Genomic DNA, 17,901 nt, shown 5'->3' with positions numbered 1-17,901 from the left:
TCAGATCTCATAAACTAAGCAGGGTCAGCCCTGGTTAGTACTTGGATGGGAGACCACCAGGAAGTCCAGGGCCGTTACACAGAGACAAGCAATGGCAAACGATCTCTGAAATCTCTTGCCTTGAAAACCTCATAAGGGGTCGCCATAAGTCAGCTGAGACTTGAGGGCACTTTCCACCATCAAACAGAAAACAATGAGTAAAAGGCAAAGGAGTAGAAAAAAAGATAATTAACATTCCTGACTAAAACACTTCCAAAATTGCCAGGGTTAAGTATATATACAACACAAGAACGTGACATAAAACAAGACATAATAAAAACAGGGTTGCCAACATCCAGCCAACAAAAATCAGCCAACAGAGTTCAGTTCACCTGGAGAAAATGGCCGCTTTGGCAATTGGACTTTGTGGCATTGAAGTCCCTCCCCTCTCCAAACCCTGCCCTCCTCAGGCTCCACCCACAGAATCTACAGGTATTTCTCAACCTGGAGCTGGCAACCCTAAGTAAAAGTATATAGATAAGACATTTAGGTTCATGATAGAATGGTTCTGTTCCCCGAAATTGCTGCTCATTGTTATCACAGAGAACGAGGATATTGACCATTACATTAAGGAATAGGTTTTTTTCTTGTCTTTTTTTTTTTTAAGTGGAGTTGTAGGAGAAGCCCTTTTTTCTTTATTTTGGTTTCTGTATGTTGTTTTCAGGATCTTTTAAATTGTGTCTATTTTTTATTGCTGGAGTTTCTGATTAATTTGTTTATTTCCATTAATTTGTTTCTTTTATCACAATTCAAAAATGACATTGAAATTGCATGATTTTAGCAGGAAGCATTGGTTGTGGTGAAACAGGAAATAGCACAAAATAAATATATATATAAAAAAACTGGGTTCAGTTTACACAGTAGAAATGCCAAAATTAAACTGGATTTATTGTTGTTGTTGTTGTTGCTGTAGAAGAAATGGGCCTACAAATTTTGGTGGTATTCCTACTTAGAAAGGTCATGTTTCTCAGTGGGTAAACTGATATCTTTATCTGTGTGGGAGTGTCCTTGCTGTGTATGTCATATAACAAGGGTGTTTTGTGCTGTGTAAACCACATGGTGACTTGTCTTCCAAGTACACAAATTTGCCATAGGTTAGTACATATGGATGAAGAGGGCTCTGCTGCCATAGGCACTTAAACATTTTAATTGTGAAAATATTTCTAATAACAATAACAGCCCATTCCTGAGCCTCCAGAACGAAAGTCCTTAGGAGGCCAGGAAGGGGCTGCACCGGTGTGGGTCTCCCTGTGCCGGCGCCTGTGCCATTTACACCATCCAGGGTGGCATGGACGCCAGCGGGGGGACCCGAATGCCATTCTCCCAGTGCTACTGCAGGAGCGCTGCCCAGGGACGCTGGCTGGACCTTCCGCCAGTGTACTGGGGGGCATTCCCAGGATGTGCAGGGGGGTGGAGCTGCCAGTAGGCAGCTTCCTGACCCCTTTCACCCTGGTACGCCAACAGTGAGAACAGCATTGCTGTGCCAGCTTTTTGCTGTTTTCAATGGGGCCAAATGCAACAAACAAACTCAGAAGGCTTTGTAAAGCCTTTCGACAGCCAGGGAATGGCTTTGGAGGCGCTGCAGCCATGCCATCCTCAGCCGCCAAAGGCTCAGGAATGGGCTGTAAATGAAGTAGTCCACATTAACAGCAAGGGCATGGGAAAATGTATTTCTACCATATTGACTTGTATTTGTTTCATTTATCTTCCACATATCTTTTCCCAGTTGCCATAGGTAAACACTTGTGAGATTGAGCAATTCATTGACATTGGCAAATGCATCCCCAAGGTTTCTGTGCTAGGATAAAAGTCCCTGAACCTTGTGTAAGTCATGGGAGTACATTTTTAAGTGCCATCACCCTCCTTAAAGTGGACAATTACCAGCTCAGTTAGTACTTTAATAAAAATTTGAAACTGCTAAAATGACTGCTTAAAACAGGGGTGGGGAACCTTTTTTCTGCCAAGGGCCATTTGCATATTTATAACATCATTTGGGGGCCATACCGGGCGTAGATCTCCTGGGGGGGAGAGAAGCTAGGGTTGCCAGGTCCTCTTCACCACTGGTGGGAGGTTTTGGGGGTGGAGCCTGAGGAGGGCGGGGTTTGGGGAGGAAGACTGCATAGCCATAGAGCCCAATGGCCAAAGTGGCCATTTTCTCCAGGGGAACTGATCTCTATTGGCTGGAGAGCAGTTGTAATAGCAGGAGATCTCCAGCCACCACCTGGAGGTTGGCAACCCTAGGGGAGGCTATGCAGAGAAGGCTTGGAGGGTGCCTCTGCTCCCCCAGGTCTTCCCCCTCCTCCCAGGTGGGAAGGCAGCTAGCGGTGGGCCCAGGCAACCGAGGTGCCAGGGGGGTGTAGCTTGCACCCTGGGTTAATCTGCAAGGAAGGAAGGAAGGAAGGAAAGAAAGAAAGAGAGAGAGAGAGAGAGAGAGAGAGAGAAAGAAAGAAAGAAAGAGAGAGAGAGAGAGAGAGAGAAGGAAGGAAAGAAGAAAGGAAGCACGGAAAGAAAGAAAGAAAGAAAGAAAGAAAGAAAGAAAGAAAGAAAGAAAGAAAGAAAGAAAGAAAGAAAGAAAGAAAGAAAGAAAGAAAAGGGAAGGAGAGAAAAAAAGAGAAATAGAGAGAAGGGGGGAGAAAGAAAGAGACAGAAAAAGAGGAGAGAAAGGAGAGAGAGTGACAGGAAAAAAGAAGAAAAGAGAAAAGCCTTCACACACACAGCCGGCTCCATGCGACCGGGCTTCAGCCTTCCCAACTCTCCCCCCCTCCCAGTCCACAAAAGTCCTCCACCTGAATGGCTCCCACGGGTATGCTCTACCGCCGGGAGCGGCTGGCTTTTTCCTCTTCTTCCCCCCTCCCACAGCTGTGAGAGAGGTTTAAACTGTTGTGCCGCAGCGTGCAGGAACGCTTCGTCTTCCTGGCTTGGGGGAAGCGTCTTTCTCCCTCCCCCCTCATCTCCCCGATTAACAGCTGACAGTCGGCGAGAGGGGGTTTAAAGGGGCCGCAGCGTTCTTGCATGCTGCGGCTTCAGGGAGGGCTGTGCTGTGCTGTGTTTCTGTGGCAGGGCCCTGGAGCTCCCGAGGTCCACCGAAAACGGCCTCGGGGGCCATAAACGGCCGGCGGGCCTGACGTTCCCCATCCCTGGCTTAAAATATAGAATTATGCTCTAAACAGCTATTCTAGTACCTAAAAAACTTTTTTTTCTTGGCGCTCACTAAGCTCTTTGCAGTGCAATTGTATACTCTAAGGGGTTCCAGTAGCACTTAGGGGGAAAAAAAAACAATTACCAGGTGTTATACGAGACAATGTTTTTGATTTACAATTTAGACATCTTTCATTTGTCATGAGCACTGACAGTGCAGTTCTGAGCAGAGGCAATAGAACAAGGTCATCTGAAGTCCCATAAACTGGTTTCTAATCCAAAGAGGGTGGAAATTCAATCTAATCAGACCTTTTAGGCTTCTCTAGAAAGAAATGGCAGCCATTTCAAGGCACCAAATTACATAGAATTATACAAGGAAAGAATATATGGGAGGAAAGTCAGTATTTGTCTTTATATGTTAATGCTATGCATTGCAAGCTGATATATGGGAAATGAGAGTAAAATATAGATAGTGTGGGCATGGATACAAATATGTGTGAGTGTGTGTGTGGTGTGTGTGTGTGTGTGTGTGTAAGCCTCTATGAGCAGGTCCCTTGAAAGAAGAATCTTTTATCCCTAAATAAATAAATAAATATCTCTGGGTATAATATCTACAGAAAGAATACATTTGGGCGGTTAAAGAGGATATAAAACCCAATAAACTAGAAAATTTTAAGATGAATTAACTCCTATATAAAACCACTATAGAAGGAAATATCAAGTCCCAAAAGTAACTTAATATTGTAGACAAACTGTCATTCTATTTCCCCCTAACCAAAACTCTGACAGGGTTCATAATATGCAGGGTTTTTTTTTTTAAAGGCAGACAGGGATGAAAATGCAAAATTGGGTGACTTTATCCTCACATTTGCTCAGTAAATGTATGTTCTTTTCTAATTCTGAAAAAGAGAGAAGGTTTATAAGGTAAAAAAGGTAAAGGACCCCTGTGCAAGCACCTGGCCATTCCTGACCCATGGGGTGATGTCACATCCTGACGTTTCCTAGGCAGACTTTGTTTACGGGGTGGTTTGCCAGTGCCTTCCCCAGTCATCTTCCCTTTACCCCCAGCAAGCTGAGTACTCATTTTACCGACCTCAGTAATCCCAAAAAGTCACACGTTCAGACTGACAGTCCAAAGCAGGTTAATGTTTATTCAGGATCCACAGGTACAGCATAAGCAATCCACAGGTTCAAAGGTGCTGATGGCAGTTCAGTCTACAGGCCTAATCTATAAGCATAACGCAATCTCGGTTGCTGTACTAGGCAGGCCTGGGAATAGGGAGATGACAGCACCAGCTAGAAGAAAGGGAGTGAGCAAGCCATAACACCGGAGTTGCTAGCATGAGAGTCAAGGACAGGTCAGGGGGCCGCAGCGAGGGAAACACTTGCAGTGTGCACAAACGGCCTGACTGCTGTCAGGAACCAGGGATCTAGCAACAGGCCTGACTGATGTCAAGAGCCAGGGATCCAGCAACGGGCCTGACTGATTTCGAGAGCCAGGCATCAGGACGGTTCCTGACAGGAAGGATGAAAGGCTGAGTCAACCTTGAGCTGGCTACCTGAAACCAACTTCTGTCGAGATCGAACTCAGATTGTGAGCAGAGCTTGGATTGCAGTACTACAGTTTACCACTCTGCGCCACGGGGCAGGTTTATATATATGATAAATGGCTGTGCTAAAAAGGGCGATCAAGCAGATTAAGGGATAGGAAGATCTTCCACATGAGGAAAAACTGAACAGGTGGGGCTTTCTCATTTAGAAAAATGATAAGAAGGAACATGGTAGAATTTTATAAAATCATTAACAGTGCGGAGAAAGTGGCTAGAGTGTTCTGCCCACCACCACCACTACCACCACCATCTGAATTCTGGTCATGCATTGACAGGGATCCAACCACACAGTGCTGAAGACTTAATGACACTTCAGTTTTCAAAAGACAAGGTAGTTATTTCCACTTATTCACCCTCTAGCTGCAGAACCCTATTTTTCCACTTTTGATATCTCTAAGGGTTCATTGATCCCCAGGAAAAGCATTTCAGAAGATTCGGCAACTGGTACAGGAGGTGGAAGTAGGAAAGTCTCACTCCACAAAGACCATGGATAGTTGAATACATGTCAATGAAATTAACTGTCATAAAGATAGTCGCTTAGATTTCCAAAGCATCTGATTGACCAGTGCTATCAAGATGTTGATAAAGCAGACCTAACTAGGCAAATCTTGCGTAGATGAAAATTGTGGAAGTGTCCTATGACCTTTATTTCTTTGACATGAACCAGAGTGTCCTTTTCCCTCTGTTCTCTTGACTCAAGGCAACTGGCATTCTTTCTTTCAAGTATGGGAGAATAAATACCCTGCATCTGCTTTTACTCTAGCCAATGCCTGGGACAGGCTGTTTATTACTTAGTAGTATAAAGTGGTATCCCACTTCAAAAAGGATGTGGACAGAATGGAGCGGTTGCAGAGGAGAGTGACAAGGATGATCAAGGGCCTGGAGACCAAGCCTTATGAGGAAAGACTGAGGAAGTTGGGAATGTTTAGTCTGGAAGAGGTTGAGGGGGGACATGGTTGCTCTTTTTAAATATTTGAAGTGTTGTCACTTAGAGGAGGGCAGGGAGCTGTTCCTGTTGGCAGCAGAATATAGGACTCGCAATTATGGGTTTAAATTGCAAGCGGAGAGGTACCGACTGGATATTAGGAAAACGTTTTTTACAGTAAGAGTTGTTCAACAGTGGAATCAGCTACCTAGAAAGTGGTGAGCTCCACCTCACTGGCAGTCTTTAAGCAGAGGCTGGACAATCACTTGTCAGGGATGATCTAGGCTGATCATGCATCAAGCAGGGTGTTGGACTAGATGGCCTGTATGCCCTCTTCCTACTTTATGATTCTATAAAATCTGTTTGGCATTCAGAAGACCCCAGATGAAATCTCCAGCACCTACTGTTAAAATAGAGTTGCCAGCCCTTGATTGGCAGCCTTCAATAGCATTGTTGGGGGTGGGCACAGAGACTGTGACATCAACATTGTATGGCATGGTAACATCACTTCTGGCTGCATAAGTGATGTTACATAGTGCCATCACTTATGCAGCCAGAAGAGTTTCCCAAATCTCTATGGATTTGGGGGATTCTAGAGCATTACCCAACATTGTAAACATAAATGTACTTTTGCAGTAGGAGCAAAATTGGAAGGGGATCTGTATTGTACGGCACCACAGTGCCACATAACCAGAACTGACATTATGTGATGCTCTAGGAATTTCCCCAAATCTTTATGGTTTCTACTATAGACATATGAGAGGTTCCTAGAGTGCCGTCTGACATCATGATGACATTTTTGGTTACACAACCAGATGTGATATTGGGGTGTTGCATGACATGGCTTTGCTATTTCACTTTCACTGCTTCACCAAGTAGCAATGGAAGGATGGCGCCCAAGAGTCCTTCAAAGTGGGAGACCTGGAAGCCCTAGGTTGAAAAGTAGTAGGTGATGCAAAGCATCTGTATGTGAGATCCTGGAGAATCACTGCCAGTTCAAGCAGATGAGGACTTGACAAATTTTATTTGAACCTAGGAGTCAGCCCCAAGATTAAGAAGCCCAGACTCATCCATACCAAATATTTTTCCTCCATCATATTAAGCAAGTTTATTTGTTTAATTTATTTACAGAATTTGTATCCTGCCTTTTTCTCAATTACAAAGGCTGCTAAGGTGGCTAACAATTTAAAACTTACAGGATAAAATTACATTTTAAAATGTTGCCTCTAAATTATAAATGGGGTTCCCAACTGGCCAGAAGAAAAATGTTCTGTGCTTTTAATAGAGGATTAGTGGGGTATTATATAGCAGGTGATGTTATTTATGTTTCTGCCCCCCCAAAACTTTAATATTCCATTTCCACACATTAAGTATCTATTAAAGGGACAGGGTTTTTTCCCCCTCCACACTAGTTGGCAACCCCAAATTCTGCAGGTCAGGCCCCACTCTCAGAGATAAGAACATCAGTTAGTTGTGAAGAGCAGGGCCTTTTCTACAGCTGGCCCAAGGCTCTGGAATGTCTTCCTGACTAAGGTGTACAGTTGCTTCTTCCTCATCTTCTTTCAGATGGAATGCAGTTTTTTTTGTGATGCGAGGATGTGTTCCTGAAGAGGCACAGCCCAGGAAAAACTTGAAAACTTTCACACAACCCCTTAGTTCCTCCTCTCTACAGGAAATAAGCCCATGCATTGGAATGAACACATAGGCCATTAACACATGTTTGTGCGGATTCATTTGTCCCTGTACTGTTGCATAATTTCCCCCAAAAAATGAATGCATGGGGGAAAGAAGAGCCTAGCAGGAGCCGCCACCACTCTGCACTCCTCCACCTCACAGAGGTGAGGAAGCCGATGGAGAGTAGAGGCTGGCCACTCCGCACTCCTCCACTCTGCCGTCCCCAGGCGGAAGCAAGAAAAAGCTGGTGGGGGGTGGAAGGAGCTGCCTCTGCCCGGTGGAGGTGAGAGGAAGCCAGTGTTGGGTGGAGGGGGGAGAGAGAGAAAGGGGGCCACGGGGTTGGGGGCGCTGCTGCTGCTGCCACCATCGGGCCAACCAGGCTTCTTCCGGCGAGGGAGTTGACCCGGATGCTGAAACACTCCAGGCATCTCTCACTGTTGCAGCAGTCTTTAAATTAATATCGCAGCAAATCAGCATTTTGAATACCCGAGGAAATTCTGGGATTGGGTGGGTCGATCACACAGGCCATGCGTGTTGACTCAGAAGATTCGCCACAGCCAGGGAGATTAGCAGGATAAACGGCCATGCATTTTTTTCTCCATCTCTATCTTCTCTCCCCTCTCTTTGTCATCCTCCTTATCTCCAATTTAGATTGTAAACTCCTTCGGGCAGGACCTTGCCTTCTTGTGCTCTATTAAACATCATGCACAATGACAGTTTGGTGTATTAAAAATCCACCATTTGATCTAGCTGAATGTAAACAAAATGGCCTAAACTAATGGGTTCCTGTGGGATTCTATGCTAAGTTTGTGTCAACAAAAAATGAGAGCTCTACGGCATCTAAAATACATGTCTTGCAGCATAAACCTTTGCAGATCCAAGCCTTCCCCCCCCCCAGCTAATATTGTAAGGCACTGCTACAAGTATACTGCTACATAACTAGAACAGAATTAAAGAAAGAAAAATATCCAAGAATTCTTCTCTGTTTACCTCAAGTCATTGGGAGGGGTGTGACAGACGGGAAGGGTGTGACAGACGGCCTTTAGTTTCTCCAGGCATCCCAGCAAATCACTGTCTACAGGGAGAGTAAGCAGACACTAAATTGCATCAGTAAGTGTAAGGCTGTGGAACCTGGGGGTGGGGGGATAGTAAAGTGGAAAGTCTGTCATAATCTCAGAAAGAGCTTGGGGAAGCAACAGAGAAACGGGTAAGTACCAGGAGATTAGTTAGCTAGTTAGGCTTCACTCAGACATCTGTGGTGTTGGCATATAAGGCTCACAGGCCAATAAAGAAGCAGGAATGGAGCTGGTATCCTGTATTACCTTAGAGAAATGGTAGGTTGGGACTTGTGAGAGGACTGAGGAAAATATCCTGAGAGACAAACTAAAACTATTTCAAAAGGCTGAAATTCTTGGGTTTAAGGAGGAATTCCAAATAAAATAATTCTTTTTTCTCTCTCTGACAGAAATAGCCTGTCAGTTCTGTAAAGCTGTGGGTGTGTGAATTTGTTACTATTTTAAAGCTGAGTTCTGCCCTCCCTTGATGTACTAACCAATAAGTTCTTACATTCCTTATCCACTAAACCACTAAGCACTGAACCCGTCTAAACAACAGACAATGCACTTTTTTTTGTATTGTGAAAGGGAGGTGTTGATGTGAATTACTCCAAGAGAAGGGGAGGATAGAAGTAGTAGAAATCACTTCAGATTCCTACTCTACCTCCTTAGGTTTCCTCTATAATAGCAGCACATAATGCAGCACAATTATTTGTTAGCATTGCTTTACTGACCACTCACAACCCACACCATAACTAAATTCAACTTTTCACCGCTACTGGAAGGTTTGACGGGGTGGGTGGGGAGCTAAGAAAGCACCTGGCTGACACAAGGGGTGAATAGATTTCAAACAGGAGACCCCACTTCAGAATAGACAGAACTGTACTGATATTGATGGACTAAGTGTCCCACCCAGAATAAGGCAGCTTCATATCTATATGTGCCAGTATGTGTATGGGCTTTTTCTCTTCATGGAGTCATCCTTGTAAGAGAAGATGCATTCTCTCAATGACCCTAATTACTCTGGCCCTTAACCGAGGATGAGTGTCCTTTCCCTTCAGTTCTCAAACAACTAGCTTGTGTTTAGTCTCTAATGTTGCCTGCATTTCATACATTTTTCTACCTTGACATTCCACCCCTTTGTTAAATGAACCTTGTTGGTATATAAGTATTCTTTATGAAGAGTAAAGGTCTACTTGAGGGTCTATGGGCTTGTTTGAAAACTGTATATCTCCCCCATTTATCTGCCTTCTAATTCATTCCTCTCTTATGAAGTGAAAGCAAATGGTTGGGGATGCTAGTGTGTCGTCTATTTACCTGCTCTTTAATTAATGAACCCAGGACTTATCATTTCTTTCCCCCAATTGAGGTTGAGTGGAGAAAGTACAGTTATATTTGTGACACTCATTGTGGTGCAGAGATAAAACAAATTCTAGCAAACAGAGGCATTAGTAACATTTCCCTTTGCAATCATAATTATGACAACGAGAATTATATTTGTCACCAAGATGCTCAGCATTAGTAATTATCATTTCCGTAAATAACACTCAATATTTTATGTTAGCAAAACATTGTGATTTGAATCAAAGCCATCCGTATCCTCCTTTTTCTACAATTACACAATCAATCCTTCTGGCTACTTATGCTGATGACCAATAAATGGCTTGTTTGTAGCAATGAACATAAATTGCTGAGCTATAAAGAGAGAAGAGAAAGATTCCTTCAAATTGCACAAAACAACTGGGTGTCCCCCCTTTTATAATACTTCTTTCTGATATATCTCCTCCCTTATCCCTAATCCTGTTTGCAATTTAGCTGTCTTGCTCCCTTTAGAAATTTTATCAGAACAGGTATTAAGGCCACTATCAAGTGCTTAGTGCCTTCATTGTCTTTGTGGTTTTCCTGATCATTTAGAAGAGCACAGCACCAGAATTAGCACTTAAAGTAACACTGTAAGAACAGAAATGGATAATGAATAGTAAATGCAGTGTATTTTGAAATGATGTTATCAAAATCAAACTATGAATAAAATTAGTACACAGGACCATGACTGTAAATCATGACAGCTTTCCCCCCCCCCCTGTCTCTGCTTCAGTATGGCAAGTATCCAGATCTCTGTTGTGTTGACATTTGCTCTTGGGAGGAAGAGAAGGAAAAGGGTCCATAAGGTTTCTAGTATCCTAGACAACATAAACATCTGCTAGATTCATGAGCAGCTTGCTGAACCAATTCATTAGGGAGACTATCAAACGATCACCGTAGTCATATTGGTGGATATTTTGTGGTCCACAGAGGCACACCAACAAGTCCAACAAAATCATGCCAGTTATTTCAGTATTAAAATCAACATGCTTTAACAGTTTTGTAACATAAAACTGTATCTAAGTGACATTAATATTTGTGATGAAACATAAATATAATCCAGACAGTCTTTGTTGATTTCTAAGGATGCATAATGTAGAAAAATAAAAAAAGACAATTGGCTAAGGGCCATAAATAAATTATCTATCTATCTACTAAAAGACAATAACAAGAAATGTAGATTAAAGGAAGTCTGCTGATAGAAATTGATGGCAAGTCAGTTGAAATCCCTTGTGCTGGAGAGAATAGGGACCTTAGTGATATCGTTTTTAATTTACTCATCAGAAGTAGAAACATTGAATGATGTTCAATTATCTATGGGGGCTTTCAGGAAATGGAAAGAGGAAATAGTGAGGGAAATAATGTGATGCCTTTGCAAGTCCTTATGGGTCCCCTGCTTATCAATATATTTAATGGTCAATGTGGCCCTGTCCGTGGAAAATTAAATCCATGGGTCGGAGCCACATTGACAGATTCCCCCACTACGAACTTGGGGGAGCCCCCAGATTTGCAGAAAAATCCTAAAATTTAGGGGAAATTAAGGTGGGATTATATGTTTTCAGAACAGAGGAATATTGAGCAACCTCAAATAAATGCAACCTCAGTCGGCCCTGGAATGATGGGAGACACAGTTCTTCCTCTCAGGGATACACTGTAAAAAACGTTCAGTTACCTGACACTTCTCCAGGAGCTGTGATGGGCAAGGAGGTGTTTTTGTTCTGCCTTCCCTTCCACAGCTGTTTCCTCTAGGGAAAGCAGAATGGGAGTAAAGTCAGAAGCCCCTCCTCACTCCTCATAGTGCTCAGACCTGTGCCCAGTGACTGAGTGGTTTTTAAAGTCAGTCCCCAAGAGAAAGCCTGGGAGAGAAGGGCTGGGGGAGAAAGCAAAAACAGGGGAATAGGATACCTCCTCCCACAACCTTAACGTTTACAGCAATTTGTGTAACGGGAATGGAATTCTCCCCTCATAAGCCTTGCAGGTCCTCACTTGATCTGATATTTGAGTCTTTAAATCTGGAGATTGGGACCATGAACAAGACACAAACCTCACAAAAGCTCCAGGTTTGTTGAAAAATCTGAACTTTTAAAACAAAAGTACATTAGGGTATTAACCCCCAATAATAGAAACAGTGCCTATATGTTTAAGAAGTGAAAGTGCTCTATGAACTCAGTGGCCACTGTGGGTGATGCTAGGCATCCATCACAATAAGAAAGCCTTACTTTCTGTCAAGTAAAAGACCGTGGAGAGGGTACAGGGCTGTTTCCATGACTGTTTTTGTCTCTCAGTCCATTCATGTTCTTCTCCCCCTGCCCTGGATAAAGGATGCACAGGGGCCATGCCGAGCAGCAACCACTAGGCACCTTACTACTAGGCAATAGCAGCCAATCCATGACTCACCTGGGTGACTTGCTACTATGCAATCTGTGCAATTCACCCAGGTCTAGCAGCAGCTACTGGTTCATTTGATGCCATATAACTTGCACGGGTCCAGTGGCACCATCACACAGTTGTGTGACTTGGCCAGGCCCAGCAGCCACCTGCAGAACTTGCTGCTGCATGACTTTTACAACTTTGCCAGACTTTTCCCAGAGGGAGGGAAGCTGAGAGCCAGTGTGGTGCAGTGATTAGATTCTACCTGGAAGAACCAGGTACAGATCCCCACTCTGCTGTGGAAGCTTGTTAGGTCACCTTGGGCCAGTCACTCTCTACTAGACTAATTATCTCAGATGATTGTTGTGAGGGTTAAATGGAGGACAAGAGAACATATAGGACGAAAACGCATGCGTTTCGCCGAACGTGCATTTGATCCTGGCTGAATCCTGGCTGAAACAGGGAATAAAGGAGGCTAAAGCAACCGTGTGTTTTCACCCATAATCAGCTTTGGATCCCCATTGGGGACAAAGGTGGGATATAAATGAAATAAATAATCAAGTTGCAGGCTGCAGTGGCAGATAAAAGGTAGGTTGGTTAGTGAGTGGAAAACAGAGAAGGTAGAAGAGGGGAAAAAAGGTAAAGGTCCCCTTTGCAAGCACGGGGTCATTCCTGACCCATGGGGTGATGTCACATTCCGACATTTTCTAGGCAGACTTGGTTTGCGGGGTGGTTTGCCAGTGCCTTCCCCAGTCATCTTCCCTTTACCCCAAGCAAGCTGGGTACTCATTTTACGAGAAAGGGGAGAGAATATGGGGACTGCCAGTAGGAGGGGAAAGGAAATAACTTGGGGATGGGGATACAAAGGAAATGAGGTGCCCCCACGAGTCCTTGTGGTTTCCCCACTTGTGTATATATGTGTGCATTTACATGTTTTGTTCTATTTCCATAAACCTTTTGTGGACTTGTTGCTAGGTATAGTCAATGTTTTACTTCTACAATATAACTTGCTCATAGCTTTTTTTCTAGATGAGTGTTTGATTCTTAATTGCATTCTAATCTATATTCCGTTTTAATTATTTGTTAATTTTAACTGGCTTATCCGGGCTGTGTGACCGTGGTCTTGGTATTTTCTTTCCTGACGTTTCGCCAGCAGCTGTGGCAGGCATCTTCAGAGTAACACTGAAGGACAGTGTCTCTCAGTGTCAAGTGTGTGGGAAGAGCACTATATAGTCAGAAGGGGTTAGGTTTGAGCTGAAGAATGAGTTTAAGAATGAATAAGGCTTGGCTTCCTGTCCTGAAAACCTCCAAACTAACAAAGACTACGGTCCACAATAGCTATTCGGATTAGCTTTGGATTCCACATGTTAACAGTTCACTTCAGGATACAATGGTTCCACATTAACACACCACACCCTCATTAGCACATTATCTTGATACTTACAGGACAATGATTAGCACATTACCTTTAATACTTTGCAGGACAATGACTCAGCTCAAACCTAACCCCCTTCTGACTATATATTACTCTTCCTACACACTTGACACTGAGAGACACTGTCCTTCAGTGTTACTCCTCTGAAGATGCCTGCCACAGCTGCTGGCGAAACGTCAGGAAAAAAAATACCAAGACCACGGTCACACAGCCCAGATAACCTGCAAGAACCGATGAACTCTGACCGTTAAAGCCTTCGACAATATTTTTAACTGGCTTGTCTGTGAAGAGATTTAATTGCAATTATTTTGTTTCTGTCTTTGGATAATGTTGGATGTTGATGTTTTGTATAACATGCAGCCATCATTTAAGACCTTTTGATCAAAACCAAGTTGATATAGACATGTCTATATAATTTATCCTAATATGCTAAAGGTTGATGTTTAATTATGGTAGAGTTGTAATTTGAATATTATATTTTGTGTTTTGAGGTCATTTACAGTTCACAATCAGTAGGCTATTTTCTTATATTCAGTTCTTTGTTGCTTGGACATTTCCTCAACTTTTGTTTCATTTCTGTTTGGGGTTGGCTGAGGGGAGTTTCTCCTTTTCTTCACTTGCACAGGCTGGGATAGTAGCCATGTGTCTGGTCGGGAGGTGGAGGAAAGATTAACCATGCTGAAACCAAGAATCAGCAAGACAAGCTTAGGTTAATAATTGTCTGGTGGCCCATTCCTAGTTTTGGAAATTAGCTACAATTAAAATGAATTATGGTTTCATGTTGCATCTGAACTAATCCTTTGTACTTTACAATTCTACAAGTATGGGCCATTTGCAGCAGCAACAGAGCTTCTAATTGCAGCCATTCCCACCATACCATCACTGAAGTGTTTTTTTTTTGCCTGTTTTAATCAGTAGTATCTGTACTACTATAGCATAATGACTTTTTTTTTTTTTTTTTGCTGTCAAATCATAGCCAACTTATAGCAACCATATACGGATTTTAAGACATGAGATGTTCAGAGGTGGCTTGCCATTGCCTGTCTCTGTGTTGCAACCCTAGACTTCCTCGGTGGTCTCTCACACAAGTATTAACCAGGGCAGACTCTGCTTTCCTTTTGACATCTGATGAGATTCGGCTTCAGCAACATATTTACTTTCAATAAAAATAGCCTGCAAAAAGTCCGTTGGTAGAAATGAGGGATGAGGGGAAATTTCACTGGGCATGAGTTAAGAAGGGAGGGCAGCATGGTATAGCCCATTCTCTTCAGATCTCAGAAACTAAGTAGGGTTAGTACTTGGAAGGGAAGAATAAAAAGTGTTGTTTTTTATATGCCAACTTTCTCTACCTTTTAAGGAGAATCCAGCTTACAATCTCCTTTCTGTCCTCTCCCCACAACAGTCACCTTGTGAGGTAGGTGGGGCTGAGAGAGTTCTGGGAGAACTGTGACTAGCCCAAGGTCACCCAGCTGGCTTAATGTGGAGGAGTGGGGAACCAACCCAGTTCATCAGATTAGAGTCCACCACTCTCAACTACTGCACCACACTGGCTCTCCAAGTGAGACCTCCAAGTGAGACTCTGCAGAGGAAAGCAGTGGCAAACCACCTCTGCTTAGTCTTGAAAAACACCACCAGGGGTCACAAACATTTTATTGATGACTGTGCTGTATCTTTCAATAGGATAGTAATAAAAAGGGGTATCTTTTTATCACTGTGTGATACTCTAATTCTAAATGAGTATGACCAATGCAACATCATGTTTCAAGTTGTTTGTTTTAAATAGTCTCATAATTTAAAGCATTAACAGTTGCAGTTCTAAGCCTTGTTACACCAAGGCCTGAATATATTTAGAAGGATATAACTCTGTTTAAGATTGCTCTGGAAATCTTGGAATCTTTTAGTAAAGATAGTCACCTTTTTCTCTTGACTTGCAGCCTTACAAATGTGTTTAATGTAACAAGAAAAGCCAGTCAGCTGTAGACTCTGTTGATCTGACCTCAAGTGGCATTCCAACAAGATGTACAGATTTGTGAATGAACAATAATTAACTATGTGCACTTTAAGCTACATTTCAGTGTCATCTGCTTAGGACTATTTTTCACTTCTGCAGATTTCTTAATATAATATGGATCCTAGTTGTTTCCTGTGTCCTGTGAAAATTATTCCAATTAGAATAAAATGTAAATAAGCTTGTTGATTTGTGTTATTAATTCAAGGTGGAGGTTGTTCTAATACGTATTTTTGTGAGACCTATTAGATGAGTTGTGGCACGTCGGGACAGGCGGGGGGGTGCACAGAGCTGGGCGCGTTGGGATGGTGTGAGCCGGCGTTCCCCACCCCGACGGCCAGCTGGGAGGCGGGCGGGGCGCACAGAGCTGGGCGCATCAGGACGGCGAGCTGGGAGGTGGGCGGGGCACAGAGAGCTGGGCGCCAGGGGACGGCGCGAGCCAGCGTTCCCTGCCCCGACGGCGAGCTGGGAGACGGGCGGGGCGCACAGAACCCGCTGGGCGCATCTGGACGGCGCGTTCCCCGATCCGACGGCCAGCTGGGGGGGGCATCTTATGGTCAGGTGTGTCTTATGGAGCGAAAAATACGGTAGATCAATTCATAACATTTTTACTAATAAAGGTGTCTGACATCAAGATACATCGAAAAGCAAAGGAAACTGTAAACATTTGAAAGATGTACAAAAAGGCAGTCATATTTGAAATGTCTTGATCTCTTTAACTTATAAATACCAGAAGATGCATATATCAGTTAATTTATTTTCTTCCTTCAATATCATACACCTAATATCATAATCCAATAGTTTAATCAGGGTCACAGCTCTCACTGTTTTCAGATTTAATTTCTACAGTTCATTATAGCAACAGTTGTTGTGAAATGTGGACTAATATGTGGGTTTAAAATTCTGAAACAACCAATCAAACAAGTATTTGAAGCATTAAGAACACTTTGTAAAATTAGGCATTTAACATCTGGTTGATGAATTAGATTAAAACAAGATTTTTATTAAGGGGTTGATTTTTGACAGTTATGAACAGTGTGATATCATCATCATCATATTACTTGCATGTGAGCTACTGGTTGTTTACTGGATAGAAATATCAAATACAAATGGGATAGGTAAACAAATAAAAGCCTTATTTATGACTTAGAATTCTCTCAAAAAACCAGTATCTGCCCGCTGCTATCTGTGAGGGTCTGTATGCCTTGTCTGTAAGCCTTTGTGATTCTCCCCCCCCCCCTGGACTCGTAAAAGCAGTCCAGGCCTCTTGCCTTTCCTTGGTTCAGGCGCAGCGTCTGACAGGCCCCAGGTTGGAATGTCTCTCCCCTCTTCCCACGTCCCTCCCTCGCTCTCACTGACTCCCTTCCACCAGCTATGGCCTTGGTGGGTAGATAGTACTAACAAGCTCTGTGCTCTTTGATGTTTTGTACCATGCACAATTATCTCGTAGATTCCCATAACATACGTTTGACATCTGCTTCCCTGTAGGGGTTATAATTCTGTATTTGTGAAACGGTGTTCACTTGCAACTTTACCAGTGTGCGGCCTGTATCATCTGAAGCTTCCAAATAAAGTTTCTTGTTTCTGCATGACTGTCTGAGCAAGTGATTTTATGGAGTTTGCACAGAGAGGTCAGGAACCCTCACACTATCATTGTTTGACAATATAGCTTTCTTTTTGGTTGTATGATTGTAAAATATGTGAAATATCATACAGATAATCCATGTATGATATTACAAGAGTGTCTAGGGACTTTGGAAAAAAAACCTCTTTGCATATTCTATTTCAAGGCAGAAGAATGGAAAATAAGTATTTAGAGGTTTAAAATGCCTGAAAAACGATTGCATTGATTGCAATGAAAACCACACAAATGCTGATTGTTAGGAATATTCTTGAAAGTTGCATTGCATTTGAGACGACCCACAATAGTTGTTCTAGGGTTCTGGATAAGATTGGAAACCATAAACAATTGTATGGTGTTCTAAGTGAATTTGCCACAGTCACGTGAACTTCTCCTGTACTCCACAGATATTTTAAGTTTAAATCTTGAAATATTTTTGTTGCATGCAATTCAGACACCCTGCCAGAAAATTAATAACAAATTGCATACAGAAGGAAATATTCTGATTATTTCTCCTGAAATGTTTGTCTTTATGGTAAGGATGGAAAAAATATTACAGAATAATCCCTACAAAATAAGGAATCTTTTCTATATGCTTCAATTTCTTCAACATGTTCTGATGTGATGATATATTGTATTTCACAATGGAAATAGTACAAAACAA

The 17,901-nt window shown here is 42.7% G+C and overlaps 1 protein-coding gene across 3 annotated transcripts in view; it reads left to right on the top strand.

The window, feature by feature from the left end:
- The window catches only part of CADM2 (cell adhesion molecule 2), a 537,284-nt gene that overhangs the window by 289,923 nt on the left and 229,460 nt on the right, over positions 1 to 17,901 (top strand). The window lies entirely within an intron of this gene.

Source organism: Euleptes europaea, chromosome 12 (assembly GCF_029931775.1).
Source record: "Euleptes europaea isolate rEulEur1 chromosome 12, rEulEur1.hap1, whole genome shotgun sequence".
NCBI classification, from domain to species: Eukaryota; Metazoa; Chordata; class Lepidosauria; order Squamata; family Sphaerodactylidae; genus Euleptes; species Euleptes europaea.
This window is presented reverse-complemented; position numbering and strand designations above follow the sequence as displayed.